Raw genomic sequence first — 19793 nt, forward strand, 5'->3', positions numbered from 1 at the left:
TTATTACATCATATCTAACAAATCATCAAGTAAAATCTAACTAAAAAATACTTAACACAAACCAGTAAATTTACGCAGGTTGTTAGCAGATCGAATCCGCAACTGACCACTAGTGTATCAAATGTTCAAGAGCGGTATCGGATCTTAAAAATCATTAAGATATGGTTAGCGGATCAGATCATAAACAACACTATCGGGTTTCTGAGTGCCCTCTCGTCCTAAAACAATTGGAACTTCAAAGATTAAATTAGGAAACACAGTGTTTGGAATTTAAAGAATAGTTGCGCACCCACCCAGAAATAAAAAACATCAAACATGAGAAATTGACATGCATTTATGTGATATTGTCTATACTTTTGACTGGAAACTAAAAAGGCACTTGACTATAACATAGGCTTTGGTCTCTTATTTCTTTCTTTTGTTAAGTGTTAAACATGGTTTATATGTGCATCCCTTAGGTTCTTGTGAGAATTTATAAGTCTCGGTTTTTTTAGTTCATATACTACAAGTCTATAAATAGAGAACTACTAAAAGAAAAGAAGCAATGAATATTTTCTAGAAAATTATCTTCTATTTCTAGTTTTATATGATGCAAACCAAGCCTAGGTCTAATGCCTATGAATTTTAGAAGTGATTTCTAAAGCCTTGCTAGTGTGATGCTATGAACCTATCTTCAACTTAAATCCAATTCTTTCCGGCCTGCTGTCCTGCATCACTTTCACATTAAAAAACCAAAAACAAACAAACAAACAAATAAAAACAAAAACGAAATCATTCAAGCAAGACAAAAATATACAACTAGATGGAAAATTTCACTGAATTTTCCGAGCATGTAAAGAAAGCATGTCATGAAATCATTGTCTTTGCCATATGTTTCAAGAATGGAAATTCACTTGATGCTCCAAATTATAATCAAGTTAAAGTTAAAGCGGGACAAAGAAACAGCGTAATTGAAAACACTAGGCACCCTTGAGTGATGAGAATGTAAATTGCCTGAGGCACTAACCACCTAGGCGCTCACTTGAGCGACATGAAGCGCTATTTAAAAAATATATATAAATATAAAAAACAACATTGAAATTGCATAAGATTGAACTTAGATTAATATAATTATCATTTACTAAAATATTGAAGATCCAAAATAAAAACATTAACATGTAATCATAAAAGACAACATAAATTTTCAAGTCAAGTATGCAAGACCTAGTTTATAAATTTAATCTTAGTCTAATCATCATCTAAATCTTAACTTATCACTGATGTAAAGTTCCCACTAAACACTTTGTAGGTATACATCTACCTATTTTATGATCCTCTGCCTGAAGCACTTTCACCAACCTTATGGGGCATCTATTGGTTGTCTTAGGACATGTCCATACAATTTTCAATGATTCTCTCTAAACTTATCACTAATAAACACTACTCCTAATCTATTTCAGCTAAATTCATTCTTTAATCGGTGTTTCCTAGCAACGCTTAACATCCATGTCAACATTCTCATTTGAGCCATGCAAATCTTTTTTTGTTGTTTCTTAACCGCTCAATATTCTGACTTATATATCATAGTTGGCCTAAAAATTGTTCTATAAAACTCTGCCTTTACCGGTCCCAAACCCGGATAAGAAAATAGTAAGGACTTGCTTGGATGGAGGTAGGAAAAGGTTTCATAAAGCAAAGTAAAGTATGGTAATGGAAGGTAAAGGAAGTTTTAAACCCTTCCTTGCTTGGGACAAGGTAAGGTAAATGGAGGTTTTAAAACCTTGTTGTGTTTGGTTTGAAGGTAATTGGAGGTAATGTTATATAATGATATTACTAAATTACCCCTAGGATGTTACAATTACATGAAACTTATACATGATTCTCTTCATTGTTTACATAAATCTCTCCATTAATTATTATTATAGTAATAATATAATTGTATTAATTAATATTGATTAATATTATTATATAATATTAATTATAATAATAATTTATAAGATTATATTATTAATTTATAATATAATAGTATTAATTAATCAAATATCTTGGAATTTTTGTAAATGAGTATGGGCATTTTGGTCAATAAAAACATAGTGGTACCCAAAACCTCCCCAACCCTCCAAATTGGAGGGGTGAGGAATGACAGAAAAATGGAGGTTTTAAAACCTCCATCAACCACTCTCAACCCTTATTTCCCCCTAAAACCCTCTACCTAAGCATGAGTTTTTAAAAACCCTTCCCTTCCCTTACCTTACCTCCAAATGCCTCCATCCAAGTAAGCCCTAAGGACACCATATTAGGCAGCTGACAGTCAATAGTTAAATTTTTGTCATAATCCAAAGAACATGAATCTTGACCAAAAGGCATGAATACCAAATAGAAAAAGGAAGACCTTGTTAATGGATATACAATAGAGGAAAATTTTAGATTTCTTAGTAAAGAAAGAAATATAACCATAATAGTGTATTGGCATGGTTTGTGACCATGATGATTAAAATGAAGAAGATTTGAGAGAGAATAATAGGTTATAGGATGGATTTCTACAAAATAACCCTTGTATCTAATGTGTTTTCCTTATTATGAATTTAGCTGAAGGACATGTATCTAGCTAAATTGAGAATAACTTCTTCATTCCAACAACTGTTGGTTACTGTTCACTAGTTTTTAGGTATAAGCGTTTAGTCATGCACCATAGTAATGGCATTTCAAATTAAAATAGAAAGTAGGTCACTCAAAGTTAGATCCAAGTCAGAAAAGCATTATCAATGCTCAAAAAGAACACAACAAGGAACCAAACTAGCAAACCTTTGAATTGGAAAGTTGATGCCGGGTAGGGATCTACTAAAACTTAAAACCCTAGGTAGGAATTGTTTGGTAAGCTGTTGATGTTTGACACCACCAAGATAAATTGCAAAGCTTAAATTAGTTGCTTGCATTGTTGATTAAAAAAGGGTTAAATTCTCAATTTAGTCTTTGTTTATTCCACGTGGATTTGGGTTTTGATTCATCCTAAAAGACGTGTTTAGTTTATCAATTTCCTAACAAAAATGAGAAGAATCTCACTTTTCAAGCAGCCTACAGTGGGATGCCGCTGCACTACCTAAGGGTAGCCTATGCTGATCTTCTTTCCTTATGCCGTTGTTCTTTCTTGCTGCTCCTGTAACTAATTGGATGATTTAAGACACTAGTTTGTCATTCTTTTACACCTCTCGACCCCCGTATTGCATCAATGATGACTGATTCGTCATCCTCATTGACAACTACTTCTTGTGATTACTTCATGGGGAAGACCATCATGATAAGCACCATTTCTCAAATACAGAGTACCTAGATCAAGCTTGATGGTACCAACTTTCTTTTATGGGCCACTTTGTTTAAGCACTTTGTCGCTCCAAAAGGTAATTCCGGCTTTAAAGACGAAGAATGGAAGGCCAATAATAGTTGGATGGCCATATGCATGTTAAATAGCATGAAGGAATCTATTGGTAAGTAAGTTACATCTTATTTTTAGGGTGAAGAAGATGTTGGACATGCTTCATGAAATTTATTCACATAAAAGCAATATTGCAAGACTATACAAGATTATCGAGGAGATTCAAACATTCAAGAAGGGATCTATGTCACTAGCAGAGTGTTATGAATCCCTAAAATATCTATATGATGAGCAATACTTATCCACCTATACACACTTCTGGAGATATCGTTGCTATGACCGCACAGCAAGAGGCCATCCAGTTAATTCAATTTGTTTATACTCTTCGACTCGAGTATTGTACAATGAAGGATCAATTGATGACTCCAGAAGAGATTCCTACACTGACACATATACACACACGTCTGTCTTGACAGGAAATTTACAAGCGTGCATATCAAGCAGACATGTTTGCCATGGCAGCAATTAGATAGCTTGACAAGAACTACACTAATTGCTAACTCAAGACAATCAATCTAATTATAGCCATTGTAGAGTATAGAAGCTTGTACATTGTATACCATAAGACGATTAGTCTACAAGCTAACTCAATAACTCCTTTGCTTAAATTGATTACTTAAGTAGATTATTCGTGTCAAGTATCCCATCTATATATGGATCACAAGTTAATTAGCATGGCGACTAAATTATTGAATTATGTAGTTAGCTTATTCGTGTCTAGTATTGCATCCATATACAGGTTACAATTTAATTAGCATGACGACTAAATTATTGAATCTTCCAACAGATCACAGGAAATATAGCTGGTTTTACACATTCACTTATGGTGAAGAACAAAGATTAAGTTATCTAAATATCTAAGTAGTCCTCAATTAATAATCTAATATAACAACTCTTGTACTTAAAAAGATTATGTAGTTAATTTATTCCACATGCAATATTGCATCTATATATGGAGCACAAGCTAATTAGCATGATGATTGAATTATTAAATCTTATAGTACAAAATACAAATGAAATATGGCTGGTTGTACACATTAGGTTGTGGTCAAGAACAAAGATTAAATTGTGTCAATCTTCAAGTAGTCATTAGTTAACAATTGAAAAGCATTACAACCATAAACATAAATCTCCATGTTAATCAAATGTTGCAGTAGAGATTATACAATTAACATTTAACCTGCAACAATAAGTAGAAACTATCATGATGATGTGTAAAATTAAATGAGCAGACCTTAATAAAATTACACTAACACCTCGAACCCCAAACAATGGAGAAGACCAATTATGCTCATTGCTACCTATGTGATGGATGTAACAATTTCAACATTTAACCAGCAAGCTATTGTGAATATACACATAAAAAAGAAGTAGCATTTCCAGCATTTGTTTATCAAGCTAACATTTTTGGTGTCATATGTCATTTACAAAATCTTCATGACATGAGAATTCAATTAACAATCACAAGCATCCTCTAAAAAAAAAAGCAAGTACCATAATCATTTTAAATGTATATGCATAAATGTTTGTCACTAGGCACCACCATTGTCCAATACTTATAATTCATATTGAAGTACGAAACACCTATCTTGGGAAGGCAAAGATCAATACAAGAGAAGAACATAAGAACAACTCTAGAGCTTTGCCAGAGAGAGAAAGCATCTTTATTTTGATATAGCCTATAGGAAATTTTTTTTTAAGTGACTTGTGTGAAAACCTTGTCAGGGACACCCCACATTCACAATCATTGATAATATTAATCTTCAAATATCCATTCTTGTTTATTCTTAAATCTGTAAAGATAATTGTGTTTGGAAATGTGTTGGTTGTAACATGCGCTCAAGGTGTTTTCTTGTCATAACCCCCTTGGCTATGTTCACATTTGTGAAAAGGCCATCAGATTTTAAGCCCATAAATTAGTTTATTATTCATTATCCAAGACATAACAAGACTTCTTACCGACAATACCTTTCTTAAACAAGAGAAAAACCAAACTGAGCCATAAAAAAAGAAAGACAACATGGAAAAGTGACACCCAAAATCCTAATCAATATTAATAAACACCCATCATTAATTAGAAAATTCTATTTTTGAACTTGCAATATTTATTTTAATTTTGTTTGATTTGGTCAACTTCAAATAGAAAATTCAATTCAACTAAGCAACCGACTAACCAACTTCAAATTTATCCCACCCACAAACAATTATTAGTGATTTAGCTAGGAAATTACAATAATGCACCACTATAAATAAAACCAAGGTGGTATTCAAGAAACCAAAAAATTAGTGGTTGATGCCCATGAATACATATTCTTCTTGCTTTGAGGAAAAGGAAATCCATCCCATCGGGGTGGGATGCATCTCTTTAAATATTGGTGCAGTATTTGGAGAAAAGTAAAGTAAAATCATCATATATATACAAGTTTAAAAGATCATATAAGTAGAAAATCTCAACCGGATGCAGGATCATACTAGCACATGTTTACCAATGCATGAGTTAACTCATAAAGCTATGTGAAAAAATTTGATACCCAAATGAGTCACTATTCATTTGACAGACTTAAGCTTCAGGAATGAATATTATTCATTTGGAAATGCTATATGGGAATTGGGAAATTGAACCATTAAACATAGAGACATTGAAGGTACAACATACCCTAGGAAGCGATTATTCAAAAGGTTCCACAAAAAGGGAATTGCCCTACAATAATATACAAAGTTTTAAATTTAGTCTGAACAACATAAAGTTCATATGTAAATATGTAATCTCTGTGGCATTGAGAAAGTTGTTTTTATGGGTATAACTCAAACAAACACTATATATATATAATATGTGTGTGAGCCTAACACACAAATTAAGCAAACTAATGATGGTGAATCAATGATGGTGAACTATAACGACTTATGCTAACTCCTCAAATTAATAAAAATAATCAAATGTGTACCAACAATCAAGAGCCATATAATTTGCTTGACCACATATTTTGGCAAGAAACTTTACTATTATTTTTAGTAGTGATGAGGGATAAGCGTGATGGTTGTCCTCGAGAAGTTGCGTAATTATTTTGCCCTGATTAACACTTGGGTGATTATTTAGATAGCCTAAAGGTCTATTCTGGGAATTATCTCCTCTAACAGGAGTAAAACCTTTACAATGTAAGATGACACTTCCATGATCTCCTTGGCTATTTCTTCCACAACCATGCTGTCCAAAAAAAAGCTAAGGTAGGCATTACAAATAACTTTTCTTCTTCCTTTTCGCCATTTGGGATTGCTCAAAACCTTAAATAGCCAAAATGAATTCAGATACTGATGGATATGGTGGTTTTGTTAGCATAGGAATTCACAAATTTTTCAAAAATTGGACCCTACCCACAAGCAAATTGGAAACCATTGTCAAGGTCAAAGACTAGTTGTTTAATATAAATTATAACATTTGATAAACCTATATAGTTTAATTATATCTGAATAATGTTTAATAAAAAAAACCTAATTTGAACAATGCAGTTTCACTACTCACGTCACCCTCAATTTATATAAATAACTTTATTTTACACTGATCATAAGTTAAAACTAGATACTATGGTGGAATTTTTTTTTTAATTTTAGAAAAATATATATTTTAATAAGGATTTAAATGAAAATTTACTTGTAAAAAGACTAAATTTTAATACAATTAGTGATTCAAAGAAGCTTCATCTCAATTAAGAATGAAACATAACATAGAAATAAATTAAATAAAACATGAATTCATAAATAAGAGAAAAAAATATCAAACTTAAAATGCCACAAAAACAATCACAAAATCATCAGGGGCAACCAATGGTTTTAGGGCCTAAGGCTTGGGGTTTGCAGTTTGGGGTTTTAGGGTTTAGGACTCAGGTTCAATGGGGCAATTTGGGGAAAAGCTTGGATGTACCAGAAGACTTTGCAACCTCAGGCAAAAGCATGAAGATGGAATGTACAGTGGAATTAAAGGCATTCAAGGTTTGTCAGTCTTTTCTCAAGTTCTGATCTTCTTCCTTGAAATTGTATGATTTCATACACAAAACAGAAATACAAATTTAAATCCTTATTCTAGAACCCATGAATGCAGAGTGATATTTTGAATGTGTTGAACAAGGCATTAGAATCCAATACCCCAACCATTTCTTGCCAAGTTACGAGATCAATCTGAAATAGGGTTCCTCATCTTGTCAATGCAAAGGCCAAAACATCGGAGATTGATTAATCTTGCGAACAAAATCTCTTCAAGCTCAGGCCAATCAGATGTTCAAACCTCTGAGATCGAACCAGATCTATGCAGAGAAGGAACTTGCAATTTAGCATCAAACGTAATTCATGTATAAGAAGAATCTAGTGAGATTTGCAACAAGTCCAGGAATTCAACCAAAATGAGTAGAATCTGATTCAAAAGACGAGAAACCAAGATACCTGATGTGATTTCACGAGCCTTCCTCGTTGCAGAGGTGATGCCCGTTTGAAGATGAGGAGGCGGTGGTGACGCCTTTCTCGAACAGAAAAGGCAGCGGCAAGCAAGTGAAGAAGCAGGAAGGAGAAAGAGGAGGCGGCGGCACGCAGCTCCTGCGCCCACAACCTGAGCGAGAGCGGAGGAGAGAGAGAGAAAGAGAGAGGAGAAACGAGAGGATTATTATTATTATTATTATATGCATAAATATGTAATCAAAATACAAAATAATAATAATAAAAATTAAATTTCAAATATCTTTTCAACTTAGGTTTTTATTAAAACAATGGTAATTCAGTTAGGTTGGTTTTAATGAAAATTTTTAAATCATACAAAAAATAAATTTGTTTTCCGTTTAAAACTGCCTAGGGCCTCAGGGCCTAGGCCTAGGCCCAGGCAGGGCGCTAGGCCTTAGGGCTCAGGCCCAGGCCAGGCCCAGGCCCAGGGGCTCAGGCCCAGGCCTGTGGCCCAGGGCCCAGGCCCAGGGCCCAGGCCTGCTGGGCCCAGGCCCAGGCCCGGCCCAGGGCCAGGCAGTGGCCCAGGCCCAGGGCCCAGGGCCCAGGGCCCAGGCCCAGGCCCAGGCCCAGGCCCAGGGCCCAGGCCCAGGCCCAGGGCCCAGGCCCAGGCCCAGGCCCAGGGCCCCAGGGCCAGGCCTAGGGCGGGCCCAGGCTCAGGGCTCAGGGCCCAGGCCTAGGGCCCAGGGGGCCCAGGGCCTGCGGGCCCAGGGCCCAGGCCCAGGGCCCAGGGCCCAGGGCCTGGGGCCCTAGGGCCCAGGCCCAGGCCCAGGGCCTGGGGCCCAGGCCCAGGGCTCAGGCTCCAGGCCCAGGCCTCAGGGCCCAGGCCCAGGCCCAGGCCCAGGCCCAGGCCCAGGGCCCAGGCCCAGGCCCAGGCCCAGGCCCAGGCCCAGGCCCAGGCCCAGGCCCAGGGCCCAGGGCCCAGGGCCTCAGGCCCAGGCCCAGGCCCAGGCCCAGGCCCAGGCCCAGGCCCAGGGCCCAGGCCCAGGCCCAGGCCCAGGGCCCAGGCCCAGGGCCCAGGGCCCAGGCCCAGGCCCAGGCCCAGGCCCAGGCCTCAGGGCCCAGGGCCCAGGCCCAGGCCCAGGGCCCAGGCCCAGGCCCAGGGCCCAGGCCCAGGGCCCAGGCCCAGGCCCAGGCCCAGGCCCAGGGCCCAGGCCCAGGCCCAGGCCTCAGGCCCAGGCCCAGGCCCAGGCCCAGGCCCAGGCCCAGGCCCAGGCCCAGGCCCAGGCCCAGGCCCAGGCCCAGGCCCAGGCCCAGGGCCCAGGGCCCAGGCCCAGGCCCAGGCCCAGGCCCAGGCCCAGGCCCAGGCCCAGGCCCAGGCCCAGGGCCCAGGCCCAGGCCCAGGCCCAGGCCCAGGGCCCAGGCCCAGGCCCAGGCCCAGGCCCAGGCCCAGGCCCAGGCCCAGGCCCAGGCCCAGGCCCAGGCCCAGGCCCAGGGCCCAGGCCCAGGCCCAGGCCCAGGCCCAGGCCCAGGCCCAGGCCCAGGCCCAGGCCCAGGGCCCAGGGCCCAGGCCCAGGGCCCAGGCCCAGGCCCAGGCCCAGGCCCAGGCCCAGGCCCAGGCCCAGGCCCAGGGCCCAGGCCCAGGCCCAGGCCCAGGCCCAGGCCCAGGCCCAGGCCCAGGCCCAGGCCCAGGCCCAGGCCCAGGGCCCAGGCCCAGGCCCAGGCCCAGGCCCAGGCCCAGGCCCAGGCCCAGGCCCAGGCCCAGGCCCAGGCCCAGGCCCAGGCCCAGGGCCCAGGCCCAGGCCCAGGCCCAGGCCCAGGCCCAGGCCCAGGCCCAGGCCCAGGGCCCAGGCCCAGGCCCAGGCCCAGGCCCAGGCCCAGGCCCAGGCCCAGGCCCAGGCCCAGGCCCAGGCCCAGGCCCAGGCCCAGGGCCCAGGCCCAGGCCCAGGCCCAGGCCCAGGCCCAGGCCCAGGCCCAGGCCCAGGCCCAGGCCCAGGCCCAGGCCCAGGCCCAGGGCCCAGGCCCAGGCCCAGGCCCAGGCCCAGGCCCAGGCCCAGGCCCAGGCCCAGGCCCAGGCCCAGGCCCAGGCCCAGGCCCAGGGCCCAGGCCCAGGCCCAGGCCCAGGCCCAGGCCCAGGCCCAGGCCCAGGCCCAGGCCCAGGCCCAGGCCCAGGCCCAGGCCCAGGCCCAGGCCCAGGGCCCAGGCCCAGGCCCAGGCCCAGGCCCAGGCCCAGGCCCAGGCCCAGGCCCAGGCCCAGGCCCAGGGCCCAGGCCCAGGCCCAGGCCCAGGCCCAGGCCCAGGCCCAGGCCCAGGCCCAGGCCCAGGCCCAGGCCCAGGGCCCAGGCCCAGGCCCAGGCCCAGGCCCAGGCCCAGGGCCCAGGCCCAGGCCCAGGCCCAGGCCCAGGCCCAGGCCCAGGCCCAGGCCCAGGCCCAGGCCCAGGCCCAGGCCCAGGCCCAGGCCCAGGCCCAGGCCCAGGCCCAGGCCCAGGCCCAGGCCCAGGCCCAGGCCCAGGCCCAGGCCCAGGCCCAGGCCCAGGCCCAGGCCCAGGCCCAGGCCCAGGCCCAGGCCCAGGCCCAGGCCCAGGGCCCAGGCCCAGGCCCAGGCCCAGGCCCAGGCCCAGGCCCAGGCCCAGGCCCAGGCCCAGGCCCAGGCCCAGGCCCAGGCCCAGGCCCAGGCCCAGGCCCAGGCCCAGGCCCAGGCCCAGGCCCAGGCCCAGGCCCAGGCCCAGGCCCAGGCCCAGGGCCCAGGCCCAGGCCCAGGCCCAGGCCCAGGCCCAGGCCCAGGCCCAGGCCCAGGCCCAGGCCCAGGGCCCAGGCCCAGGCCCAGGCCCAGGGCCCAGGCCCAGGCCCAGGCCCAGGCCCAGGCCCAGGCCCAGGCCCAGGCCCAGGCCCAGGCCCAGGCCCAGGCCCAGGCCCAGGCCCAGGCCCAGGGCCCAGGGCCCAGGCCCAGGCCCAGGCCCAGGCCCAGGCCCAGGCCCAGGCCCAGGCCCAGGCCCAGGCCCAGGCCCAGGCCCAGGCCCAGGCCCAGGCCCAGGCCCAGGCCCAGGCCCAGGCCCAGGGCCCAGGCCCAGGCCCAGGCCCAGGCCCAGGCCCAGGCCCAGGCCCAGGCCCAGGCCCAGGCCCAGGCCCAGGCCCAGGCCCAGGCCCAGGCCCAGGCCCAGGCCCAGGCCCAGGCCCAGGCCCAGGCCCAGGCCCAGGCCCAGGCCCAGGCCCAGGCCCAGGCCCAGGCCCAGGCCCAGGCCCAGGCCCAGGCCCAGGCCCAGGCCCAGGCCCAGGCCCAGGCCCAGGCCCAGGCCCAGGCCCAGGCCCAGGCCCAGGCCCAGGCCCAGGCCCAGGCCCAGGCCCAGGCCCAGGCCCAGGCCCAGGCCCAGGCCCAGGCCCAGGCCCAGGCCCAGGCCCAGGCCCAGGCCCAGGCCCAGGCCCAGGCCCAGGCCCAGGCCTCAGGCCCAGGCCCAGGCCCAGGCCCAGGCCCAGGCCCAGGCCCAGGCCCAGGCCCAGGCCCAGGCCCAGGCCCAGGCCCAGGCCCAGGCCCAGGCCCAGGCCCAGGCCCAGGCCCAGGCCCAGGCCCAGGCCCAGGGCCCAGGCCCAGGCCCAGGCCCAGGCCCAGGCCCAGGCCCAGGCCCAGGCCCAGGCCCAGGCCCAGGCCCAGGCCCAGGCCCAGGCCCAGGCCCAGGCCCAGGCCCAGGCCCAGGCCCAGGCCCAGGCCCAGGCCCAGGCCCAGGCCCAGGCCCAGGCCCAGGCCCAGGCCCAGGCCCAGGCCCAGGCCCAGGCCCAGGCCCAGGCCCAGGCCCAGGCCCAGGCCCAGGCCCAGGCCCAGGCCCAGGCCCAGGCCCAGGCCCAGGCCCAGGCCCAGGCCCAGGCCCAGGCCCAGGCCCAGGCCCAGGCCCAGGCCCAGGCCCAGGCCCAGGCCCAGGCCCAGGCCCAGGCCCAGGCCCAGGCCCAGGCCCAGGCCCAGGCCCAGGCCCAGGCCCAGGCCCAGGCCCAGGCCCAGGCCCAGGCCCAGGGCCCAGGCCCAGGCCCAGGCCCAGGGCCCAGGCCCAGGCCCAGGCCCAGGCCCAGGCCCAGGCCCAGGCCCAGGCCCAGGCCCAGGCCCAGGCCCAGGCCCAGGCCCAGGCCCAGGCCCAGGGCCCAGGCCCAGGCCCAGGCCCAGGCCCAGGCCCAGGCCCAGGCCCAGGCCCAGGCCCAGGCCCAGGGCCCAGGCCCAGGCCCAGGCCCAGGCCCAGGCCCAGGCCCAGGCCCAGGCCCAGGCCCAGGCCCAGGCCCAGGCCCAGGCCCAGGCCCAGGCCCAGGCCCAGGCCCAGGCCCAGGCCCAGGCCCAGGCCCAGGCCCAGGCCCAGGCCCAGGCCCAGGCCCAGGCCCAGGCCCAGGCCCAGGCCCAGGCCCAGGCCCAGGCCCAGGGCCCAGGCCCAGGCCCAGGCCCAGGCCCAGGCCCAGGCCCAGGCCCAGGCCCAGGCCCAGGCCCAGGCCCAGGCCCAGGCCCAGGCCCAGGCCCAGGCCCAGGCCCAGGCCCAGGCCCAGGCCCAGGCCCAGGCCCAGGCCCAGGCCCAGGCCCAGGCCCAGGCCCAGGCCCAGGCCCAGGCCCAGGCCCAGGCCCAGGCCCAGGCCCAGGCCCAGGCCCAGGCCCAGGGCCCAGGCCCAGGCCCAGGCCCAGGCCCAGGCCCAGGCCCAGGCCCAGGCCCAGGCCCAGGCCCAGGCCCAGGCCCAGGCCCAGGCCCAGGCCCAGGCCCAGGCCCAGGCCCAGGCCCAGGCCCAGGCCCAGGCCCAGGCCCAGGCCCAGGCCCAGGCCCAGGCCCAGGCCCAGGCCCAGGCCCAGGCCCAGGCCCAGGCCCAGGCCCAGGCCCAGGCCCAGGCCCAGGCCCAGGCCCAGGCCCAGGCCCAGGCCCAGGCCCAGGCCCAGGCCCAGGGCCCAGGCCCAGGGCCCAGGCCCAGGCCCAGGCCCAGGCCCAGGCCCAGGCCCAGGCCCAGGCCCAGGCCCAGGCCCAGGCCCAGGCCCAGGCCCAGGCCCAGGCCCAGGCCCAGGCCCAGGCCCAGGCCCAGGCCCAGGCCCAGGCCCAGGCCCAGGCCCAGGCCCAGGGCCCAGGCCCAGGCCCAGGCCCAGGCCCAGGCCCAGGCCCAGGCCCAGGCCCAGGCCCAGGCCCAGGCCCAGGCCCAGGGCCCAGGCCCAGGCCCAGGCCCAGGCCCAGGCCCAGGCCCAGGCCCAGGCCCAGGCCCAGGCCCAGGCCCAGGCCCAGGCCCAGGCCCAGGCCCAGGCCCAGGCCCAGGCCCAGGCCCAGGCCCAGGCCCAGGCCCAGGGCCCAGGCCCAGGCCCAGGCCCAGGCCCAGGCCCAGGCCCAGGCCCAGGCCCAGGCCCAGGCCCAGGCCCAGGCCCAGGCCCAGGCCCAGGCCCAGGCCCAGGCCCAGGCCCAGGCCCAGGCCCAGGCCCAGGCCCAGGCCCAGGCCCAGGCCCAGGCCCAGGCCCAGGCCCAGGCCCAGGCCCAGGCCCAGGCCCAGGGCCCAGGCCCAGGCCCAGGCCCAGGCCCAGGCCCAGGCCCAGGCCCAGGCCCAGGCCCAGGCCCAGGCCCAGGCCCAGGCCCAGGCCCAGGCCCAGGCCCAGGCCCAGGCCCAGGCCCAGGCCCAGGCCCAGGCCCAGGCCCAGGCCCAGGCCCAGGCCCAGGCCCAGGCCCAGGCCCAGGGCCCAGGCCCAGGCCCAGGCCCAGGCCCAGGCCCAGGCCCAGGCCCAGGCCCAGGCCCAGGCCCAGGCCCAGGCCCAGGCCCAGGGCCCAGGCCCAGGCCCAGGCCCAGGCCCAGGCCCAGGCCCAGGCCCAGGCCCAGGCCCAGGCCCAGGCCCAGGCCCAGGCCCAGGCCCAGGCCCAGGCTCAGGCCCAGGCCCAGGCCCAGGCCCAGGCCCAGGCCCAGGCCCAGGCCCAGGCCCAGGCCCAGGCCCAGGCCCAGGCCCAGGCCCAGGCCCAGGCCCAGGCCCAGGCCCAGGGCCCAGGCCCAGGCCCAGGCCCAGGCCCAGGCCCAGGCCCAGGCCCAGGCCCAGGCCCAGGCCCAGGCCCAGGCCCAGGCCCAGGCCCAGGCCCAGGCCCAGGCCCAGGGCCCAGGCCCAGGCCCAGGCCCAGGCCCAGGCCCAGGCCCAGGCCCAGGCCCAGGCCCAGGCCCAGGCCCAGGCCCAGGCCCAGGCCCAGGGCCCAGGCCCAGGCCCAGGCCCAGGGCCCAGGCCCAGGCCCAGGCCCAGGCCCAGGCCCAGGCCCAGGCCCAGGCCCAGGCCCAGGCCCAGGCCCAGGCCCAGGCCCAGGCCCAGGCCCAGGCCCAGGCCCAGGCCCAGGCCCAGGCCCAGGCCCAGGCCCAGGCCCAGGCCCAGGCCCAGGCCCAGGCCCAGGCCCAGGCCCAGGCCCAGGGCCCAGGCCCAGGCCCAGGCCCAGGCCCAGGCCCAGGCCCAGGCCCAGGCCCAGGCCCAGGCCCAGGCCCAGGCCCAGGCCCAGGCCCAGGCCCAGGCCCAGGCCCAGGCCCAGGCCCAGGCCCAGGCCCAGGCCCAGGCCCAGGCCCAGGGCCCAGGCCCAGGCCCAGGCCCAGGCCCAGGCCCAGGCCCAGGCCCAGGCCCAGGCCCAGGCCCAGGCCCAGGCCCAGGCCCAGGCCCAGGCCCAGGCCCAGGCCCAGGCCCAGGCCCAGGCCCAGGCCCAGGCCCAGGCCCAGGCCCAGGCCCAGGCCCAGGGCCCAGGCCCAGGGCCCAGGCCCAGGCCCAGGCCCAGGCCCAGGCCCAGGCCCAGGCCCAGGCCCAGGCCCAGGCCCAGGCCCAGGCCCAGGCCCAGGCCCAGGCCCAGGCCCAGGCCCAGGCCCAGGCCCAGGCCCAGGCCCAGGCCCAGGCCCAGGCCCAGGCCCAGGCCCAGGCCCAGGCCCAGGCCCAGGCCCAGGGCCCAGGCCCAGGCCCAGGCCCAGGCCCAGGCCCAGGCCCAGGCCCAGGCCCAGGCCCAGGCCCAGGCCCAGGCCCAGGCCCAGGCCCAGGCCCAGGCCCAGGCCCAGGCCCAGGCCCAGGCCCAGGCCCAGGCCCAGGCCCAGGCCCAGGCCCAGGCCCAGGGCCCAGGCCCAGGCCCAGGGCCCAGGCCCAGGCCCAGGCCCAGGGCCCAGGCCCAGGCCCAGGCCCAGGCCCAGGCCCAGGCCCAGGCCCAGGCCCAGGCCCAGGCCCAGGCCCAGGCCCAGGCCCAGGCCCAGGCCCAGGCCCAGGCCCAGGCCCAGGCCCAGGCCCAGGCCCAGGCCCAGGCCCAGGCCCAGGCCCAGGCCCAGGCCCAGGCCCAGGCCCAGGCCCAGGCCCAGGGCCCAGGCCCAGGCCCAGGCCCAGGCCCAGGCCCAGGCCCAGGCCCAGGCCCAGGCCCAGGCCCAGGCCCAGGCCCAGGCCCAGGCCCAGGCCCAGGCCCAGGCCCAGGCCCAGGCCCAGGCCCAGGCCCAGGCCCAGGCCCAGGCCCAGGCCCAGGCCCAGGCCCAGGCCCAGGCCCAGGCCCAGGCCCAGGCCCAGGCCCAGGCCCAGGCCCAGGCCCAGGCCCAGGGCCCAGGCCCAGGCCCAGGCCCAGGCCCAGGCCCAGGCCCAGGCCCAGGGCCCAGGCCCAGGCCCAGGCCCAGGCCCAGGCCCAGGCCCAGGCCCAGGCCCAGGCCCAGGCCCAGGCCCAGGCCCAGGCCCAGGCCCAGGCCCAGGCCCAGGCCCAGGCCCAGGCCCAGGCCCAGGCCCAGGCCCAGGCCCAGGCCCAGGCCCAGGCCCAGGCCCAGGCCCAGGCCCAGGCCCAGGCCCAGGCCCAGGCCCAGGCCCAGGCCCAGGCCCAGGCCCAGGCCCAGGCCCAGGCCCAGGCCCAGGCCCAGGCCCAGGCCCAGGCCCAGGCCCAGGCCCAGGCCCAGGCCCAGGGCCCAGGCCCAGGCCCAGGCCCAGGCCCAGGCCCAGGCCCAGGCCCAGGCCCAGGCCCAGGCCCAGGCCCAGGCCCAGGCCCAGGCCCAGGCCCAGGCCCAGGCCCAGGCCCAGGCCCAGGCCCAGGGCCCAGGCCCAGGCCCAGGGCCCAGGCCCAGGCCCAGGCCCAGGGCCCAGGCCCAGGCCCAGGCCCAGGCCCAGGCCCAGGCCCAGGCCCAGGCCCAGGCCCAGGCCCAGGGCCCAGGCCCAGGGCCCAGGCCCAGGCCCAGGCCCAGGCCCAGGGCCCAGGCCCAGGCCCAGGCCCAGGCCCAGGCCCAGGCCCAGGCCCAGGCCCAGGCCCAGGCCCAGGCCCAGGCCCAGGCCCAGGCCCAGGGCCCAGGCCCAGGCCCAGGGCCCAGGCCCAGGCCCAGGCCCAGGCCCAGGCCCAGGCCCAGGCCCAGGGCCCAGGCCCAGGCCCAGGCCCAGGCCCAGGCCCAGGCCCAGGCCCAGGCCCAGGCCCAGGCCCAGGCCCAGGCCCAGGCCCAGGCCCAGGCCCAGGCCCAGGCCCAGGCCCAGGGCCCAGGCCCAGGCCCAGGCCCAGGCCCAGGCCCAGGCCCAGGCCCAGGGCCCAGGCCCAGGCCCAGGCCCAGGCCCAGGCCCAGGCCCAGGCCCAGGCCCAGGGCCCAGGCCCAGGCCCAGGCCCAGGCCCAGGCCCAGGCCCAGGCCCAGGCCCAGGCCCAGGCCCAGGCCCAGGCCCAGGGCCCAGGCCCAGGCCCAGGCCCAGGGCCCAGGCCCAGGCCCAGGCCCAGGCCCAGGCCCAGGCCCAGGCCCAGGCCCAGGCCCAGGCCCAGGCCCAGGCCCAGGCCCAGGCCCAGGCCCAGGCCCAGGCCCAGGCCCAGGGCCCAGGCCCAGGCCCAGGCCCAGGGCCCAGGCCCAGGCCCAGGCCCAGGCCCAGGCCCAGGCCCAGGCCCAGGCCCAGGGCCCAGGCCCAGGCCCAGGCCCAGGCCCAGGCCCAGGCCCAGGCCCAGGCCCAGGCCCAGGCCCAGGCCCAGGCCCAGGCCCAGGCCCAGGCCCAGGCCCAGGCCCAGGCCCAGGCCCAGGCCCAGGCCCAGGCCCAGGCCCAGGCCCAGGCCCAGGCCCAGGGCCCAGGCCCAGGCCCAGGCCCAGGCCCAGGCCCAGGCCCAGGCCCAGGCCCAGGCCCAGGCCCAGGCCCAGGCCCAGGCCCAGGCCCAGGCCCAGGCCCAGGCCCAGGCCCAGGCCCAGGCCCAGGCCCAGGCCCAGGGCCCAGGCCCAGGCCCAGGCCCAGGCCCAGGCCCAGGCCCAGGCCCAGGCCCAGGCCCAGGCCCAGGCCCAGGCCCAGGCCCAGGCCCAGGCCCAGGGCCCAGGCCCAGGCCCAGGCCCAGGCCCAGGCCCAGGCCCAGGCCCAGGCCCAGGCCCAGGCCCAGGCCCAGGCCCAGGCCCAGGCCCAGGCCCAGGCCCAGGCCCAGGCCCAGGCCCAGGCCCAGGCCCAGGCCCAGGGCCCAGGCCCAGGCCCAGGCCCAGGCCCAGGGCCCAGGCCCAGGCCCAGGCCCAGGCCCAGGCCCAGGGCCCAGGCCCAGGCCCAGGCCCAGGCCCAGGCCCAGGCCCAGGCCCAGGCCCAGGCCCAGGCCCAGGCCCAGGCCCAGGCCCAGGCCCAGGCCCAGGCCCAGGCCCAGGCCCAGGCCCAGGGCCCAGGCCCAGGCCCAGGCCCAGGCCCAGGCCCAGGCCCAGGCCCAGGCCCAGGCCCAGGCCCAGGCCCAGGCCCAGGCCCAGGCCCAGGCCCAGGCCCAGGCCCAGGCCCAGGCCCAGGCCCAGGCCCAGGCCCAGGGCCCAGGCCCAGGCCCAGGCCCAGGCCCAGGCCCAGGCCCAGGCCCAGGCCCAGGCCCAGGCCCAGGCCCAGGCCCAGGCCCAGGCCCAGGCCCAGGCCCAGGCCCAGGCCCAGGCCCAGGCCCAGGCCCAGGGCCCAGGCCCAGGCCCAGGCCCAGGCCCAGGCCCAGGCCCAGGCCCAGGCCCAGGCCCAGGCCCAGGGCCCAGGCCCAGGCCCAGGCCCAGGCCCAGGCCCAGGGCCCAGGCCCAGGCCCAGGCCCAGGCCCAGGCCCAGGCCCAGGCCCAGGCCCAGGCCCAGGCCCAGGCCCAGGCCCAGGGCCCAGGCCCAGGCCCAGGCCCAGGCCCAGGCCCAGGCCCAGGCCCAGGGCCCAGGCCCAGGCCCAGGCCCAGGCCCAGGCCCAGGCCCAGGCCCAGGCCCAGGCCCAGGCCCAGGCCCAGGCCCAGGCCCAGGCCCAGGGCCCAGGCCCAGGCCCAGGCCCAGGGCCCAGGCCCAGGCCCAGGCCCAGGCCCAGGCCCAGGCCCAGGCCCAGGCCCAGGCCCAGGCCCAGGCCCAGGCCCAGGCCCAGGCCCAGGCCCAGGCCCAGGCCCAGGCCCAGGCCCAGGCCCAGGGCCTCAGGCCCAGGGCCCAGGCCCAGGCCCAGGCCCAGGCCCAGGCCCAGGCCCAGGCCCAGGCCCAGGCCCAGGCCCAGGGCCCAGGCCCAGGCCCAGGCCCAGGCCCAGGCCCAGGCCCAGGCCCAGGCCCAGGCCCAGGCCCAGGCCCAGGCCCAGGCCCAGGCCCAGGCCCAGGCCCAGGCCCAGGCCCAGGCCCAGGCCCAGGGCCCAGGCCCAGGCCCAGGCCCAGGCCCAGGCCCAGGCCCAGGCCCAGGCCCAGGCCCAGGCCCAGGCCCAGGGCCCAGGCCCAGGCCCAGGCCCAGGCCCAGGCCCAGGCCCAGGCCCAGGCCCAGGCCCAGGGCCCAGGCCCAGGCCCAGGCCCAGGCCCAGGCCCAGGGCCCAGGCCCAGGCCCAGGGCCCAGGCCCAGGCCCAGGCCCAGGCCCAGGCCCAGGGCCCAGGCCTGGCCCAGGCCCAGGCCCAGGCCCAGGCCCAGGCCCAGGCCCAGGCCCAGGGCCCAGGCCCAGGCCCAGGGCCCAGGCCCAGGGCCCAGGCCCAGGCCCAGGCCCAGGCCCAGGCCCAGGCCCAGGCCCAGGGCCCAGGCCCAGGGCCCAGGCCCAGGCCCAGGCCCAGGCCCAGGCCCAGGCCCAGGCCCAGGCCCAGGCCCAGGGCCCAGGCCCAGGCCCAGGCCCAGGCCCAGGCCCAGGCCCAGGCCCAGGCCCAGGCCCAGGCCCAGGCCCAGGCCCAGGCCCAGGCCCAGGCCCAGGCCCAGGCCCAGGCCCAGGCCCAGGCCCAGGCCCAGGCCCAGGCCCAGGCCCAGGCCCAGGCCCAGGCCCAGGCCCAGGCCCAGGGCCCAGGCCCAGGCCCAGGCCCAGGCCCAGGCCCAGGCCCAGGCCCAGGCCCAGGCCCAGGCCCAGGGCCCAGGCCCAGGCCCAGGCCCAGGGCCCAGGCCCAGGCCCAGGCCCAGGCCCAGGCCCAGGCCCAGGCCCAGGCCCAGGCCCAGGCCCAGGCCCAGGCCCAGGCCCAGGCCCAGGCCCAGGCCCAGGCCCAGGCCCAGGCCCAGGCCCAGGCCCAGGCCCAGGCCCAGGGCCTCAGGCCCAGGCCCAGGCCCAGGCCCAGGCCCAGGCCCAGGCCCAGGCCCAGGCCCAGGCCCAGGCCTCAGGGCCCAGGCCCAGGCCCAGGCCCAGGGCCCAGGCCCAGGCCCAGGCCCAGGCCCAGGGCCCAGGGCCCAGGCCCAGGCCCAGGGCCCAGGGCCCAGGCCCAGGGCCCAGGCCCAGGGCCCAGGGCCCAGGCCCAGGCCCAGGCCCAGGGCCCAGGCCCAGGCCCAGGCCCAGGGCCTGCAGGGCCCAGGCCCAGGCCCAGGCCCAGGCCCAGGCCCAGGCCCAGGCCCAGGCCCAGGCCCAGGCCCAGGCCCAGGCCCAGGCCCAGGCCCAGGCCCAGGCCCAGGCCCAGGCCCAGGCCCAGGCCCAGGGCCCAGCCCTGGGCCCAGGCCCAGGCCCAGGCCCAGGCCCAGGCCCAGGCCCAGGCCCAGGCCCAGGCCCAGGCCCAGGCCCAGGCCCAGGGCCCAGGCCCAGGCCCAGGCCCAGGCCCAGGCCCAGGCCCAGGCCCAGGCCCAGGCCCAGGCCCAGGCCCAGGCCCGGGCCCAGGGCCCAGGCCCAGGCCCAGGCCCAGGC

The sequence above is a fragment of the Dioscorea cayenensis genome, chromosome 18 (assembly GCF_009730915.1).
Source record: "Dioscorea cayenensis subsp. rotundata cultivar TDr96_F1 chromosome 18, TDr96_F1_v2_PseudoChromosome.rev07_lg8_w22 25.fasta, whole genome shotgun sequence".
NCBI classification, from domain to species: Eukaryota; Viridiplantae; Streptophyta; class Magnoliopsida; order Dioscoreales; family Dioscoreaceae; genus Dioscorea; species Dioscorea cayenensis.